The sequence below is a fragment of the Spermophilus citellus genome (assembly GCF_964194105.1).
Source record: "Spermophilus citellus genome assembly, chromosome: 1".
Classification (NCBI taxonomy): Eukaryota; Metazoa; Chordata; class Mammalia; order Rodentia; family Sciuridae; genus Spermophilus; species Spermophilus citellus.
Genome location: NC_138182.1, coordinates 181,655,190 through 181,673,021, shown reverse-complemented (window position 1 = coordinate 181,673,021; position 17,832 = coordinate 181,655,190). Strand labels below are relative to the sequence as shown.

The following is a 17,832-nucleotide window of genomic DNA, read 5'->3' as shown; positions in this document are numbered from 1 at the left end:
CTTAGCATGACAATCTGCAGATCCATCTATTTACCAGCCAAAGTCTTAAAGTCATTCTTCTTTATGGCTGAGTAATACTCCACTGTGTATATATACCACATTTTCTTTATCCATTCATCCATGAAGGATACCAGTTGGTTCCATAGTTTAGCTATTGTGAATTGAGCTGTCATAAACATTGATGTGGCTGTGTCACTGTGGTATGCATTTTAAGTCTTTGGGGTATGAACGGAGAAGTGGGATAGCTGGGTCAAATGGTTTCATTCCAAGTTTTCTGAAGAATTTCCATACTGATTTGCAGAGTGGTTGCACCAATTCCTAGCCTGACTCTTGCTATACTATATTAGGATCCATGCCCCCTGCAGAACCCTCACTCAGTGGAACTGAGGGATGGATTCTGTTGATTGGTGGTACTCAGGACATGCTCCCTGCCCTGCAGTGGGGAGGTAGGGTGCCAGTCACTCAACGTGACCGCGAGGAGCTGAGCAGGGGCCGTTCCTGAGCACCACACCAGGAGCTGTTACAAAGGGTGGGGGGATGCTGAGAAGAGAAAACCGACAGATTCCCTCACATCCTCAGGGTCGTCTGAGTGTGTTCTGGACCAGCCACATCAACATCCCACCGAGACAGTTGGAAATACAGTTTCACAGGCCGAGCCCTACAGGGACTGAGTCACCCGAGCGATTGGGAAATAGCCACAATCGACTGAATATGTTCCCCAAATGTTCTTCATGTATTTATCTCATTTAAATCAGAGGTAACCCTGTGAGGCAGGTTATACTAAGCTGGAATGAACCACAAGGTCGGCAAGGTTAAGCAGGGATACAAACTGTAAGGTAGGTAGCACCACACCGGAAACTACCTGTGTGGTAGGGAACGTTCACTTCAAAGAAGACCACCCTGAGGTCAAAGGGTAAATTGACTTGAGCTCTGATCTGAAGGTGGGGCCCCTCTGGTTTGAAAATCAAGCCCTTATTCCCCACTCCTGTTGCCTTCTGGAGGTCCTGTTTCTAGTTAGAGGTAGAGGAGCTTGGGGAGGAGTTTGTAGGTGGACCTCTGATGTCACTTTTTGTGGAACAAGCACAGGCCTAAATCAGAATTGGGTCACACTGTTCCACCCTTGATTAGCTTTGTGACCTCGAACAAGTGACTTGGTGCTGGGCCCTCAGTCTTCCATTCTGTACAATGGACCACACTAGTTGATGCCTAAAGCCTCATTCAGTGGAAGCCTGATGTTATCAGGAAGTTCCCAGCAGATTTATCTGCTTCCCGAGATCCTAGGGGCCTGATCTGAAGTACTCCCATGTTCTGGCTTGACCAGGTGTTGGACTCATGCTGCTCGTTACTTCAGAGTTCTTGTTGGATGAAGTGGCACCTATCTGTAATCCTAGCCACTTAGGAAGGTGAGGCAGGAAGATTGAAAGTCCTGCCTGTTTCAAAATAAAATACAAGAAGGAATGTAGCTCAGTGGTAGAGCACTGGTCTAGCATGTGCAAAGGCCCAGGGTTCAAACCCAAGCACGCACACACACACACACAACACACACACACACAATTACTCTTAGCCCAGTGGAGGATTCCTGTCTCCCCACCCCCAAGGCTTGGAAAACAATGTAATTTAGATAGAAAGTCTAATATTCACAATTAAATCTTGGAGGACTAAGAAGACTCCATAGAGTACTTGTAAAGTCTCAGACATGTTTTTATAATTTAAGACTGCAAAAATGAGACTGCCCTGATTCCATCAACATTCATCAGAACCTGCTGCATGGCTCTGGGCTGGGGAGCAAGGAAGACACAGAGATGAATGAAGGGGCGGCTTTCCAGCTCCAAGGAGAAGAGCCACATGTGCGGGCATGGCCCTGTACTCAGCCTCACCAGGGAAATGGGCACTCTGGCACACCATTGGTGGGTTGAAAATTGGTGCAGCTTTACAGAAGGTAACATGCAATATCTTCAAAATATTTCAACGTGTGTACCTCTTAGTCTAGCAAGTCCACTTCTAAGATTATCCTTAACAAATGCTTCCTGAGGGGCATGGTGGCGCATGCCTGTCATCCCAGTGGCTCACAAGGCTGACACAGGAGGATCACCAGCCTTAGCAATTTAGTGAGGCCTTAAGCAACTTAGTGAGACCCTGTCTCTGAATAAAATATAAAAAGGGCTGGGAATGTGGCTCAGTGGTTAAATAACCCTCAGTCCAATCCCTGGTACCAAAAAGAATAAATAAATAAATAAATAAATAACCTAAGTATTCATCAATAAATAATTGGCCAAGGAGTTATGGTAAAGTGTATCGGCATGAAATAAAATCCAATGGTGAAAATGAGGTCGTGTATGTGGACTGGTGTGGCATGATCTCTAAGATACATCAAAAACTAAGAAAAAGAAGGTGCAGGAAGGACAGTGGTATATATAGCATGCATCTCTCATGTAAAAAAAATGGTAAGAATGTTCATGCAAGGGCTGAGGCTGTAGCTCAGTGGTGAAGCACTTGCCTTGCCTGTGTGAGGCACTGGGTTCAATCCTCAGCACCGCATAAAAAGAAATATACTGTGTGTTCATCTACAACAAAATAAATATTTTTTTAAAATGCTCATGCATACTTGTTTTTTACAGGCATAGAGCAGGGGTTGGCAAACTAGGGTCCACAGGCCAAGTCTAGTTGGCTATTGGTCATGGCACAGCCAGTGAACTCAGAATGGCAAGGAGATTTTTATAGTTGAAAAACAGTCAAAAGAAGAATTCAAGGCACATGATAATAACATGAAATTAAAATTTGTGTCTATAAATAAAGTTTGGTTGGCACATAGCCACACTTATTCATTTATATTTTGTCTATGACTGCTTTCTCAATATAATGACAAAGACGATTAGTTGTGACAGAGACCATAAGCCTGCAAAGCCTAAAACATTTACAACCTGGCCCTTCACAGACGGGATTTGCTGATTCCTGGCCTGGCCTTTCTGGAAGGAAACACTGAACCGGTGCCCAGCAGGCTGCTCTGGGAGGGGAGTGAGTAGCTGGGGACCAAGGGTAGGAGCGAGACATCTCTCCATGCACCCTTTGGGATTTATTCAAAAAAATGTCAACAAAAGCTATAGGTTTACATATGTGAATATAATAGGATGTTTATACGTAGACAAATATTTCAGCAGCTACACACTAAATGGTAATGAGGTTACTTTGTTGGAGAGGGTTAGTTGGGGAGAAAGGATTCAAGTGACTTAAATGTTTCACAAGGAGAATCACTTAATGTATAACTTGTGCAGTTAAAAATAAAGGATGCAGGGGCTAGGATTGTGGTTCAGTGGATGAGTACCTGCTCAGCATTTGTGAGGCACTGGGTTTGATCCTCAGCACCACATAAAAATAAATAAATAAATAAAATAAAGGTATTGTGTCCCTCTACAACTAAAAAATATATTGAAAAAAATAATGCAGGCCAGGTGTGGTGGTACATGCTTATAATCCCAGTGTGTTGGGAGGCTGAGACAGGAGGGTCTCAATTTCAAGGCCAGCCTCAGCAACTTAGTGAGGGCCTAAGCAACTTAGTGCAGATCCTGTCTCAAAATAAAAAATATTATTCTATTTGATATAACATCCTTTGGGCTCACTCACTTTGCTGCACATGACAGGGTTTCATTCCTTTATATGGGTAAATAATATTCCATTGTCAACATACACCAAATTTTCTTCCTCTGTTTCTCTGTAGATGGACACCTTGGCTGAGTCCATATCTTAGTTATTATAAGTAATACTGCAACAGACATGGGAGTACAGGAAATAAATACATTAAAAGGAGTGGGAATGTAGCTCAGTGGTAAACCTCCCCTGGATTCAATCACCAGGACCAAAATAATAGATAAATAAAATAAATAATGAATTCCTTAAAGAGGAAAAAACAAGATGATTTCATAAAAATAGCCCTTGTGGTACTTTTAAAGCTATGTGTTCTGCGAGGTCCTTCACTGTAGCTCCTGGCACAGGGTGTGGCCCACCTCAGGTTACCATAGGGCTAATCTAGTTATAGAATGAACACAGCTGCTCCAGAGATGTGTCAAGAGTGCGAGTGTCCTCAGAAGACTGCAGAGTTCAGAGTGTGCTGGGCTGTGCAGGGATGGCCTGGGAAATGGGGCCCCTCGTGGCAGAGCGGGAACACCATCCCTGAAGCCTTCCCGGCCCAGGGCTGCAGTTCTCTGTGGTCTGCAGGCACCTTGGTGGACGAACCTGATGAGTGCCTGAATCTGCTTTTCCTTTACAGCCTCTTGAAGGACCCCAGGGAATCTAGCTGGGGCTTGTGCAGTCCTGGCTCTCACTGCTGCTCCTTGGATCTGCCCTTCAGCAAACACCATCTGTGGTGTCACTGCTCTCTGGTGGGCAAGAGGGACTCCTCCTGCCTGCTATCCAGGGCTGCAAGAATCCCACGCCCAAGGACCAACCCTGTGGGGGCTGCAGAAGAACTACCTGGAGGACATTGAGATAACCTGGCTCTGGGGCCAGCAACAGCAGTGTCCCACACATGGACAGACTCTTGCCTCTTGTTTTCCTCATCCTCACCTCTTCATTCAGAAACAAGGCCCCTATTTTGATTTAGGGAGCCCTTTATAGTCAGTCCAGTTAGTGTGGGTGGGACGGACCCAACCTAGGAGGCAAGGTTGGGCACGTGGTACAGACCTGGCCAATCAGAACATTTCATTTCTCTGGCCACTGTGATTGGTTCAGAGAGGGACATGTGACCCAGCTAAGTCAATGAATATCATCCCTAGGTTTTTTGCTGGCCCTATCAGAAGACAGGAACTGTGTTTGGTGGAATTGTTACACGCAGAGCCACCTTTAGAGCTGGACTTTTTGTCACTGTGTAGAGCCAGTGACCTGAAATAGAAGGAAGTGACACTGAAATTCAGAGGCTGGTTTCTGATGATATTGTTCAAACTGGATTTCAGTTGTGCCTGCAGTCTTTATCCACCCTTCCCTCTTTTGCTTAGGCTGGTTTATATTGGCAAGAGTTTGGGCTGAGGCTCAGGACTGGGGGAGCCAAGCTTCAGTCGGATTCTGCACATTTCGTGGAAATACCCCCTGCCACCTCCGGCTACTCACTCTGCCCTGCCAGGCTTTGCTGTGTGCATTTAGGGCCCTCTGTTACCCTACCCTATGCCCGGGCAGGCTGCTTCTCTGGCATGTCGATTGCCAACCTTGCTTTGGGTGAGGTGTCTGACCTGCCTCACAGTCCATTCCTCTAAATTCCAATCTTTGATTATCTGAGACTGCTGTCTGCGTGCGTGGGCGCACACCCACCCACACACATGCGCACACGCACACACACAGGTGCCTGCGCACCTACCTGCCCTTTACGATTGAAATGCAGAGACCGTTTTTGTTCTTTAACCTTTATTGAACACTTCCTGTATGGCAGACTCCATGCAAAGAATATTTGCTGTATAATCTCATGTAATCTTCTCAATAACCCTATCAAGTAGGTTTTATGATTATTTTATGATTATTTTCCCTTTTCAAGGAATGGAAAGCAGTGGCTTAGGAAGGTGAGGTAAATGGCCTGTAATCAAACAGATGAGTCACATCTAGGACGAAGCACGGCTGGGCCAGCCATTGGAGGGAACTGACCCCAGAGCCTTGCTCTGACCCCTGCACCTGTGCTTCTAACCTGAGTGGACTCTAGGACCATTTGAGTGAAAGTGTCCGTTCCAGAACCTCCTCCTCCTCAACACTAAGCCAGGTCTGAGCAGGCCTGAAAGATGCCTGGCTTTTTTTTTTCTTTCTTTCTTTCTTTCTTTCTTTCTTTCTTTCTTTCTTTCTTTCTTTCTTTCTTTCTTTCTTTCTTTCTTTTTTTTTTTTTTGGAGGGTGGGGACTGTGTTTTGTTTGTGTTTGGTGCTTGGTATTGAATCCAGAGATGCTTTTCCACTGAGCTACATCTCAGTTCTTCCTATATTTTATTTTGAGACAGGGTCTCACTAAGCTTCTGAGGCTGGTCTTGAACTCATGATCCCTCCTGCCTCAACCTCTGAGTCACTGTGATTACAAGTTTGTGCCACCATGTACAGGGAAAGCCATTTAGTTAAATGAATGCTCTAGAGGACCCTGAGGCATGAGGTACCCAGGACCTCACCCTGACAATAGCCACTGTTTCCCCAGCAAGGACTTTGGCTCTAGAAAAGAGTTTGGTATTGCCAGATCTGTTCTTGCAGGAGCCAAAGTTCTGGCCTGGCTGAGGAATGATTATGACACAAGACAAACATCTCTGCTGACAGAAGGAAAAGAGAGATCAAGGGCATAAGAATGAGCAACTCATGCAGGAGAGAAAAACAACAAATTAAAGAATAACATCATTCCACTCTTCAGGGGGTGGTTGTGAGGGTATGAACTATAAAAGGTAAGAGTTGTAAGCCAGGGTCTGGGAGAAACTCAAATTATACACGTTTTCTTCATTTTTTCCCTAAGAAGAAACAAGTCTCATGGCCTCAAGGATGAAGTTCTAAGTTTTAAAACTTATCACTCAGCAGGATCTGGCCAGGCTCCCTTGAAGCCTGGCTTTTAGGTATGCTATTCTCTCTGCCTGGAATGCTGTCTCTTCCCTTCCCCTCCTTTGCTTGATAAATTTCTACAACATGCTTCAGTCTCAGCATGGCTGGCACTTCCTCTGGGAAGCCTCTGACCACCAATTCTGGGTTAGACGCCTCCTCCTCTTATCTTACTTTCATGAGTTTCCATTGTACCACTGGTATTTTGTGTTTTGATTCACACCCTTAGACTAAAGGTTCTGAAGGAAGACCTCTATCTGTCTTGTTCCATATCATATTCTCAGCACCAGACATTCTTTAACAATTCAATGAATGAGAAATGAGTGAATGAAGGTTTAAGAAACCCAAACAGCAAGCCCTGGGGCAGATTCATGCAGTACTCACTCTGACCACTAGGTGGCACACCGCTATGACATCCCCAATGGTCTGGGAGTGGGGGTGAAAGTGAGGGATGAGTCCGTTAATGGGATAAGGCAAGCCGCCCCAGTGGGCCTCTAATCTTCTCCAGCTGGAGACCTTTGTGAGCCTTCACGTGTATGGAAATACTTGCTCAGGTAGATGCCTCCATCCAGAACCTCATTCTTATGCAGGGTTACATCAGCAGGCTAGTGCTTGCCTAGCATGTGCAAGGCTCTGGGTTCCATCCTCAGCACCTAATAAAGATGAATAAATAAATAAAATAAAAGTATTGTGTCCATCTACAACTAAAAACAAATATATATATATTTTTAAAAGTTCTTGTCTTGCTTATCAAAGAATGGATGTCGTTATGGTTATCGTTGTTGCTGTTGATTGCTTGAAATTGTTGTTCAAGTTGCTTTTTCTTATTGCTGTTTAGGAATTATGTGGATTCTGTCACTTTTAGAAACTGAGCCACCACAGAGTCCTGTCTTCCACTCTACAGTTTATCCAAAACCTCTACTTTTTAAAAGTAGACACACACACACACATTTTTTTTTTTTTTTTTTTTGTGGTGCTGAAGACTGAACCCAGGACCTCAGACATGTTAGATGAGCACTCAACCACTGAACTACATCTCCAATCCAAAAGCCAACTTTTTATATTACTTCCTGAGAATTTCAGGGTGCATGACAAGTGACAACAAAGTAAAGCTGAAACGTAGCCTCTGGGCAGCAGACTGGGCTCACTTCCTGGTGCTATTCTAGTGTATTAAACTCCTGGTACAAAATGACAAATTAATATATGCTACGAGCATTCTACTTCACTCACTAATAATTTAAACATCAAACCGAACCTTGCTGTGAATCTAAGGTAGCAAGCTAAGGGCTGGCTAGTTTTCCTGTAAGCTCCACCAGCCCCACAATATTATTAAAATGGTGGTATCATCTGCAGAATTTTTTCCTTTGGTCCGGATGCAGTGGTGCACGTTTGTAATCCCATAACTCAGGAGGCTGAAGCAGGAGGATCACAAATTCAAGACCAGCCTTGGCAATTTAGTAAGACCCTATGTCAAAATAAAAAATAAAAAGGGCTGGAAGGTCGCTTAGTGGTTAAGTACCCCTGAGTTTGATTTCCAGTACCAAAAAAAAAAAAAATTTAAATTAAAAAATAAATTTAAAAGATCTGGAAAGTAATTAAAACCTCCATGTGGCATAAATTCAGTAACTTGGAGTCCAAGTTACTTCTGTAAGAAGTCAGGAATTGAACGTTGGCCTAGCGAGGTTAATTCTTGATGACCTGTTGTTGTTCCTGTAACTATTAAATAACCTCTCTGTCCCTTTGCTTCCTTATCTTCCCAGCGGAGGCAGCAGGGCTGCCAGGGCTGACCCCACCGAAGGGCTTCGGACCCTCCTCTTTGTGTATATATTTGACTTGGAGCTGGTTCCAGACCGGCACAGTCACAGTAAGAATTTACAAAGGCCTTTGGCAATCTTGCTTTGCCGGGCTCCCTGACCCATGCCAGTCTTTGCCCATTACACTCTCCTATCTGAACAGTGTGGGAATTATCTGCAAACAGACTTATTTGTTCTCCTACAATCCAGCTAGGATGACAGCCATAAAGACTGCTTTGTGGCTCCTTGAGCTGTGGATTGAAGGGTGTAGAAGCGGAAGTTGAGTGGGTCAAGGGCCTTGCTCTAATATTGCCCAGAAAAGGGCACATTGGGAGCGAGCCCCAGCTAACACTCAGAGCTCTTGTGGCCCAGGTGGTGCATTCTCTCTCCGGTGCTGGGGTGGCCTGGGGGGGGGGGAGAGGGGTAGATATGGGTAGATATGAACCATTCAATCCCAGTCCTTTTCTCAATGAGGACGTAATGGGCTTCCTGAAAAATAGATTTGTGCTAAGCTTCATATGAGATTTGGCAGTGATTTCTTGGATAAGATACCAAAGTCACAGGCAACAAAAGAAAAAGATGGAAAAACTGGACTTTATGAAAGTTTTAAAAATTCTGTGTATCAAGGCACTTTTAAGCTGGGCACAGTGGGGCACACCCATAATACTGGCCGCTTGAGAGGCTGAGGCTGGCAAAGGCCAGCCTCAGAAATTTAGTAAGACCTAGTTTCAAAAATAAAAATAAAAACTAATAAATAAGTAAGTAAGTAAATAAATAAATAAAAGGGCTGTACATGCAGCTCAGTGGTAGAGCACTCCTGGGTTCAATCCCCAGCACGCTGGGAGGACGTGACGGGGAAGAGTAAAAACCGAATGGGAGAAAATATTTGCAAATCTTAAATGCATTAAGGGATTAATACCCAGAATATGTCAGGAACTCCAGAAACAACAATAAATCATGTCTAAAATTGAACAGAGTACTTGAATAGACATTTCTCCAAAGAAAATGTGCAAATAACCAATAAACACATGACAAGATATTTATTTAATGTCACTAATCATTAGAGAAATGCAAATCATAACTACAATGAAATACAGCCTCACATCCATTAGAATGGCTAAAAAAAAAAAGAAAAAAGGAAAGAAAGGGAATGAATAAATAATAAAACTATTTGAAAAACAAAACAGTAAATACCAGGTGTTAGCGAGAATGTGGTAAAATTGGATCCTTTGTGCACTATATTGATAGGAATGCAAAATGGCCCTCTGTAGAAAACAGTATGGCAGTTCCTCAAGAAAGTTAAAAATAGAATGTGCTACCACATGGATGAGCCTGGATGACATTATGCTAAGTGAAATGTGCCAGCCACGAAAAGACAAATACTATATGATTTTACTTATGTAAAGTACTTAGAGTAATGAACATGACCGAGACAAGCAGGACATGGTGGCACATAACTGATACCAGCTACTTGGAGGCTGAGGCAGGAGGATTGCAAGTTTGAGGCCAGCCTCAGCAATTTAGCCAGACCCTGCCTCAAAATTAAAAAAAAAAATAAAATAAAGGATGGGGGTACTGGGGATATAGCTCAGTGGTACAGTGCTTGCCTAGCATGCTTAAGGCCCTGGGTTTAATCCCCAGTACAGTTAAAAAGAAAAAAATCAAAGACAATAGAATGAGACTTTTTGGAAGGGGAATGGGGAGTTATTGTCCAGTGGGTACATAGTTGCAATTTACAAGATGGAAAGAGTTCTGGAAATAGATGGTGGTGATGGCAACACAACATTATGAATGTATTTAATACTGTACACTTAAAATGGTTAAGGTGGTGAATTTTATGTTATATGTATTTTAGCATGATTTTTAAAAAAAAAAAACGTAAGAAATGAGTTCAGTATTGAGTTCATTGTTATTGAACGGGTGGGTAGTAAGAGTTGAGAGGGTGGAACAAGAGGAAATGAGTCCAGGTCCATGGCCTCAGAGAGCCTACAGTCTAATCAGGAAGGCAGAGTATTAATAAGCCAAGAAGATCGTGGCAAAGAGCAAGGCTCTGTGTTGCTCCAGTGTTACCCGAGGTCGTGTGTCCTTTGAAATCAAACAGAATTGGTTGGAATACTAACCTCCCTCATGTGGGAAGCCCGGTGCCCTCCAAAAGCTTCTCTAAATTCCCTGGAGCCTCTGTCCACCTCCCTGGATCCCCAGGCTTGAGGTTCAGCAATCCCTGAGGCTGTTTTGATTCCAGGGCAATTTTCCTTGTTTTCTCTGAAAACTTGTCCTCCAGGGATTTGAGAACAGCGGATTTGACCAATGGTTGGGTGTGATCAGCAAGGCCAGCAACTGTAACCTCAATCCCAGGCAGAGGCCTTAGGCCACCTAGCCTGGCTCCGCCCTGGCCACCTGCCTCTACAGACCCTAGTTCTCTGTGTGGATGATTGGGCTGCATGCCTTAGTCAAAATTCTGTTTTCCAGGTCACCCCCTGGGGCTCCCCAGGAATGCAGCTCTCTTCACTGTGTTATTTGGAGCAAAGGATTCTCCACCCCATTTATACCTAACTCCAGGTCCATCAATCTGGCAAAATATGACTGTCTGGAAGAAACCTTCTTCTTAGGATCTCAACTTTTCCTAAGGAGGGAAACTGAAAAGGCATGGTAATCTCAGTCTCCTGTCTCTCTTGTATTCACCAGCCTTTTAAGAAAATAAATCGTCCAGAAATTTGTTTTTCCATTGGTAGGAATTATATCTTCCTTCCTCTTCCTGGGAGGCCTGAGGGGGGAAAGGTGCCATCCTGAGGGCAGGAGGAGAGGAAGAGGAGTTGCAACAAGGAGGCCACAGGACAGATCTGAGCTTGGACAGATTCCTGGGCTGGGCATGGTGGATTCAAGGAATGGACAGAAATAGGAAGCAGAGGCATCATTTCCTGGGGTGTTGCAGCTGCCTGGGGGAGGCTAAGGGCTTGGGTCAGAGGGGAGGCCCTGTGCTAGGGTGATGGAGGGCAGGGATGGAGCTGGAAGACAGAGACTTGCAAAAACGGCTTCTGAGACCAGGGAGGTAGCTCTGGGGCTGTGGCTGGGGAGACCAGCTGGATGGAGCCCGAGTTGCTGGGGTGGATCCTCTTCTCTGGGAAGGTGGCCCTGCCCTGTGTTTTTCTGAGGGTGAGATAAACACCCCTGGTGTCCAGAGGAAGATGAGCCTGACCTAGGACTCACTCTTGGGGAGAAAGGGTATCCCCTTCTCAGTTCCCCTCCAGCTCCTCAAAGGGGAAAGCCTTGTTGGGTGCTGGCTAGTTTTTAGCACTTCTCTGGAGCCTCCCTTTTTAACGAAGAGAGAGCAGGCCTCGGGCTCGGAGGCTGCAGCAGGCAACAGCATCTGGGATTTGATAACATTTTGTTGCATTTATTTTTATGGCCGCCTTCTATTTATGGTCAGTGAAAACAGATTTCCAGTTCCAGCAGTGATCTCAAATTTTGTTTTTAAACAAAGGCACTGAAGTTAAAGGGGAGAAAGGGACACCTTTAAAAATATGTTAAGAATGATACAGGTGATATGGGGACATGGCAAAAACTAGGAAGGGAGGACTTGAAGGACAGAAGTCTAGCAGACCCTGGGATAGGAAAAGAACACTGGGTTTGGAGTCCTGACGTGTGCATAATTGTGTGAGCATGGGTACCTTTCTCTTCACCATTGTTGTGGCAGCTTGGGGACATCATGGCTAGGGAAGGGCTCCAGGAACCTTGAGGAGGAGACCTGTTCCGGGGACATTCCTCCTCTCAAGATGACAAAAGGCAAGAAAGCTCCACCTTGGTCCTCCAGCAGGGTCTCAGGCCTGATGAAGAGATGGAGGTGTGGGGGGAGGTTAATGTATGTTTTATTTGGAGTTTTTTTTGTTTTTTTGTTTGTTTTTGTTTTGTTTTTGCTCTTTGAAGAAATGAAGTCTCAGGCTGGTGATGCAGCTCAGTGGTAAAGCACTTGCCTCACGTGTGCAAGATTTGATGCCCAGTACCCCATCCCCCCAAAAAAAAAATAAAGAGGAAGAAAGACAGGAAGAAAGAAAAGAAGGCTGAAAAACAAATCTCAAAGATAAAATAAGATAAGCTGTCCAAACACTCCCAAGTAGACTTTGTCCTCCTGAAGCCATGTCTCAAAACCCAGCCTCGGGAAACTCGGAATGGTCTGCGGGTCTCTGGTGTTGGCTCTGCGCGGCGCCTGGGCACAGGGTAGGTGGTCAGCAAGGGGAAGCGCCTCTCTGTGGCCCTGGGAATGGCCACTATTGCAAGACCAGACAGAACTCCGTGCCCTCTTTCTTCCTTCCCTTTCCATCTGGACGTGGGCAGATCTGCCCTGGTGCTGCACTCGGGCTCAGAGGGTGTCCTCCAGGGCATCTAGGCACCAACATAGTTGAGTGCATCTCTTTGTTTTGGGGCTTGTCATCAGTTGTCGCTGGCTGGAAGGTAAGCCAACTGAGGACAGAGTATTGTCATCTGCATCCCCATATCACCTGTGTGCCAACGTTTTTTGCTGGGCAGAATTGGGAGGACATTGTAAATTGGCTTTTTCTGGTTCCTGTGATCTCATAATCCACCCAAAGAATTAAATAAATAATCTTTTTTAAAAAAAAAATGAAAGTATTTAAAATTACCTTGACTTTCCTGGGTTTGGTGGAGTACGCCTGTAATCCCAGTGACTTGGGAGGCTGAGACAAGAGGATTCCAAGTTTGGGGTCAGCCTCAGCAACTTAGTGAAACCCTTTCTCGAAATGAAAATGACTGAAGATGTAGCTCAGTGGTGAAGTGCCCCTGGGTTTGATTCCTAGAACCAAATAAATAAATAAACAAACAAATAAATAACATTACTTTGAGTTCCAAATCTAAAGCAGAATTTAAGGAGCGTTGGTATACTTTCACTAGCTACCCAAGTCACAAGACTGTTGCATTAATGGTGGAATCTGGGACAAGAGGGTTTCATATGGTTCCATGGGACAGTTAGGCTGGAGGAGGATTGTTTGCCCCCATTCCCTCTTGAGCTAATGAGACTTAATAAGTGAAACTGACTGATGCCTAATTTTCACACAAAACTATCCCCTTCTTTGCCTTCAGCCTAAGTTCAAATCCTGGTTCTGCCCCTTTGTAACCATGGGATATTAGGCAAGTCACATTACCCCCTTAGATGGGGGTAATAATGGTGCCTCTGTTATAGGGCTATGTAAGAATTATCCAAACAAGCGGGGCATGGTGGAATTTGCTTGTAACCCCAAAAGCTCAGGAGGCTGAGGCAGGAGGATTGTAAGTTCAAAGCCAGCCTCAACTCAGTGAGGTCCTAAGCCACTTAGCAAGACCTTGTCTCAAAATAAAATATAAAGAGGAATGAGGATGTGGCTCAGTGGCTAAGCACCCCTGGGTTCAATCCATGATACCCACCCCCCAAAAATTATCCAAATGAATGTAAAATCCTGAAAAATATGACTTACTGTTACGAGCAAATAAAATGTACACTTACAGCAATGAGATAATTTCCAATAGACACGTGTTGTCATCAGCAAGCTGGGGTTTCCCTTCTTCACAGTCTCAGCAACTTTCTTAAAGTATGGCCTCTGTTTATACATCCTAAGCACCCAGAGGCTTTGCTGAAGTTAAGTATGGCTGACTTTTGCTTCTCCATAGGCAAACACAAGACTCAATTCCCTCAAATCTAAGAGCTATAGCTCCATTTTTTTTTAAAAAAAATTCAACAAATTAAAAGTAAACCAGATTTATAATTATTATCTGAAGGATTATACTTTGAAATGTAATATACTGATTGTGGCAATTTGCAGAGGAAATCAACTTATACATAATGCATTTTTATGTCCTTAAATTAATAAAATGATTTTTGACCTAAAAAGGGATTGCACATATTTCAATTCTTCCTTCACTTTCCATCCAGCCCACTCTATCTCTCCTAAATGCAGCAGAATCTTTGCCCCAGGGTGTCAATATTAGTAGGGATCTTAATTTCTGCTCTGGTGACCTCTCCTCTCCTCTTTTCTCTCTCTCTCTCTCTCTCTCTCTCTCTCTCTCTCTCTCTCTCCCTCCCTCCCTCCCTCCCTCCCTCCCTCCCTCCCTCCTTCCCTCTCTCTTTTGGTACCAGGGATTGAACCCAGGGGCACTTAACCACTGAGTCACATCCTTTGCCCTTTTTATATTTTATTTATATAAAGACAGGGTCTTGCTGAGTTGCTTAGAGCCTCACTAAGTTGCTGAGGCTGGTTTTGAACTCAAGATCCTCTTGCCTTAGCCTCCACAGCCAGTTGCTCTCCTGTCTACCTGCTCCCCCCTCCTCCATTGCTGGGATTGAACTCAGGGCCTTGAGCATGCTCGGTGAGTACTGCACCACTGAGCAGCTTCCCCAGTCTGGACTCAGCTCCTCACTCTTACATTGAGCTTCTAACTAGAGAAACCAAAGTCCCAGGTGTAAGGACAGAAGATTAGATTGAATATCTGCAAGGAATGAGCCGCATCTCTCCCTGTCAGAGGCCCTGCCTAGCTATTCCCCTCAAATACAAGGCTGACTCACTCCTTTCCACCTATTCAAAATGAAACTGAATTCTAGGGTTTTAAGTTCCTTTGTATATCCTACAGCATGGATCCCCATTTTGCTGACGAGGAAAGGACATGCAGGATGACATCGCCCAGGTCATTCCTTCATAAGTTTTTTTTGCTTTGTCCTGTTTCAAGCACCTACTCTGGGCCCGGCCCGGCATTTAGCACATGGACACACGATGGTAAGCCAGACAGGTCTGCATTTTTCTGGAGCATGACTATCTTTATCTGTGTAATGGGAATAACAATCCTGCAATAATAACTCGGCCCTCCTCCAGGGGTCGTTCGGGGTTCAGCTGAGCTAATGGATGTGAAAGTGCTTTATAAAATATTAAAGCAGTCTACAAATAGGAAAAATGTTCAGGAATAGAGTAAAAAGAAATGTTTAAAAAGAAGGCTTAGTTTTCTGGGCCATTTATTGAATGCTTAACAACAACAACAATGACAGGCTATTATTAAGCACCTACTATGTGCCAGCCATTTCACCCACACGTTTTACACACAACCATCCCCCAGAGACATTTTCCCTTGCTTGCAGGAAGAAGGGCATCTTGCCACACCATGGGTGTGTTGGGGAGCCGGGATTTGAGCCAGCTCAGGAGATTCTCACGCAGACAGGCTCTGGGGCAGAGCTTGGCAAGCTGGAGAGAAGGTCAGAGGAAGGTGCAGGAAGAACTAAAGAGGAAGCCGCCATGCATCTCCCTCTGGATCCCAGAAACAAAGATAAGGCCCTGAAGCCTCCAGAGGACTTCTCAGAAAAGAGAAAGGAACTAGCAACTAGGGACAATGACTAAAGATTTTGAGAGAGTTTCTAAACCTGCATAACTTCCCCTTATTGGCTCGTCCATCCTGCAGGCCTTTGGCCTGTGGGGAGAAGCAGTGAAATCCATCCTTCGGCCTGCCTGTATTTACTAAGTGTCCAGAATGGTGCCAGGTAGTTGTGCGGAAGCCGGTCTGGGAATGTTTCTTCAGGGCCAGGGAGTAAGGAGTTGAGGGGTCCTCCTCTGCACCCACTGTGGTTGAAAAGGAGAACACAAAGGACCAAGAGGCCAAGGAAGGCTAGAAAGAGGAATGGAAAGCCCATGGTCTCCAGGGCCCTCAGGGAAGAATAAAAAGGGAACACAGGGACAGAAGCCCAACCTGGGGTGGACTGAGAAGGGAAAGGACTTGGCCCTGTCCCTGCCCCAGGCTGCCACAGGGCTGAAAATGGGCTTGGACTGAGCTGTGTCCTCCCTGGCCCTCCAAGCCCTCAAGTTTCCCTTTCTCCTCCCTCCTCCCTCCCTCTGCTCCATAAGGGCCTACCCTCATTCTCAGGGAATCATAGGCTAAAAATAAACACTTGCCACCAGACTTGGGGCCCAGGGGGAAATCGGTTCAACAGGAGTCTGGTGGAGAGTGGGATGGGGCTGGAGCATGAAGAAGGGGTGACAGTTCAAGGTCTTAGGACCCCTGACTGATGATGCAAATAGTCTCCCCACCCCCAATCTGGCTCTTTGTAGCCTTCAGCTCCATGACCTTCTACGGCTGGGGCTATTTGGATCCCACATAATGTCACTGTGCCTGCTGGAGAGATAGACATGTGGCAAAAAATAGCTTCACCCCCTTGCAATATTCCTACCATAACTGGACACGGCGAGTCTTTATCAGTCCAAAGGCATTCTCCCACTGGAGCAAAGGTGCTTTTCTGGGAAGGCAGAACCCGTGACTCCTCGGCTCAGGGAGGACCTCAGAGGGCTCTTGTTACCCACAGCATCGCTGGAATCCTTTGGAAGACAGTCCAGCTTTCGGGGTGGGAGGCAGGGTGGGAGGTGGGGGCCCATGTCAACTGGCAGCACACATCTGTCATCGAAGGAACCTTCCTGGGTCTTAGCTGTCCTCCACTCTCCTGCCTGTGTCCCTGACAAACACAAGTCCACGCCCCAATCTTACTTGATGGATTCAGGGAATGTCACTGCCACTGAGTCCTTTCTTAGACTTTTGTCTACAGGCATCCAGGGCTAGGAGCCCCCTCTCTGATTCTGCGTTAATTCCATATTTGGCTCTATAGAGACAGCTCCTCTAGGGTCAGGGTCTCTGGTGCCTCTGATTAATATTAATAGCAATAAAACCAGCTTCCAGGCACTGAGTTCTGTTGGAATACCAAGCACTGTGAACAGGACTTCGCACGACTTTATGGAGCCTCATTTAATCCTTATGACAACCCTAGAAGGCCATATTGTAGTTTTCTATTCATTTTCCAGGTGGGAAAAATGACACACAGGATGGTAGCATTGCCCATGTGCACACTCAGGGTGAGTGAGTGAGCCCAGGCCTGTTGGGTTTACATCAGGTTTACATCAGCCTGGCCCCAGACCAGGTACACTGAACCCCTACCCACTACATTCTGGTTCAGATGGAGGACCCTAATGGGAGTGGGGAGTCAAGCCTACCAGATCAGTAGTAAAAATGCCCAAAATGTTTCCCTGGAGAGGTGTCATTGTGCTGTGTCCACTGCTGTGTCCCCAGCCTCTGCAGGTGCACATAGCATAGCAAGCTTGGGCCCCTGTGGCCTCTCAGGGTTTTGTATATACCATTCCCTCTGCTTCCAGTGCCCTTCCCTCTACTCTGAACTTGGCTAACTGCTGCCCAGAGGTGAAAGAAGTTTCTGGTTGCAGAACATGAGAAAAAAAGAGGGAGGAGGACTTGGGAGGGAATAACTGAGTTAGAATGACCATATCATTGATCACTTTTAATTTGCTTTATTTTTAAAAATAACATACAGAAACATTGACTTTTTCATGCATATCTGATTCTGTGAATTCTACCTTGGGTGTAGGGTTGTGTGACCAGCACCACATCAGGGTACAGAGCCATTCTGTCAGCCCAGAACACTCCTTCTATTTGTACCCTTAGTCGAAGCCTTTCTCAGCCCGAGCCCTGGCAG

At 45.4% G+C, this 17,832-nt stretch overlaps 1 long non-coding RNA gene across 1 annotated transcript; it reads right to left on the bottom strand.

The window, feature by feature from the left end:
- Positions 1 to 7,147: 7,147 nt before the first annotated feature.
- On the bottom strand, positions 7,148 to 16,684 carry LOC308653545. The gene is made up of 4 exons (XR_014023068.1): positions 16,528 to 16,684; positions 12,971 to 13,140; positions 12,002 to 12,157; positions 7,148 to 7,193 (listed from the first exon to the last, which is right to left on the bottom strand). It is a non-coding gene; the product is annotated as an uncharacterized lncRNA (long non-coding RNA).
- Between the last annotated feature and the right edge of the window lie 1,148 nt (positions 16,685 to 17,832).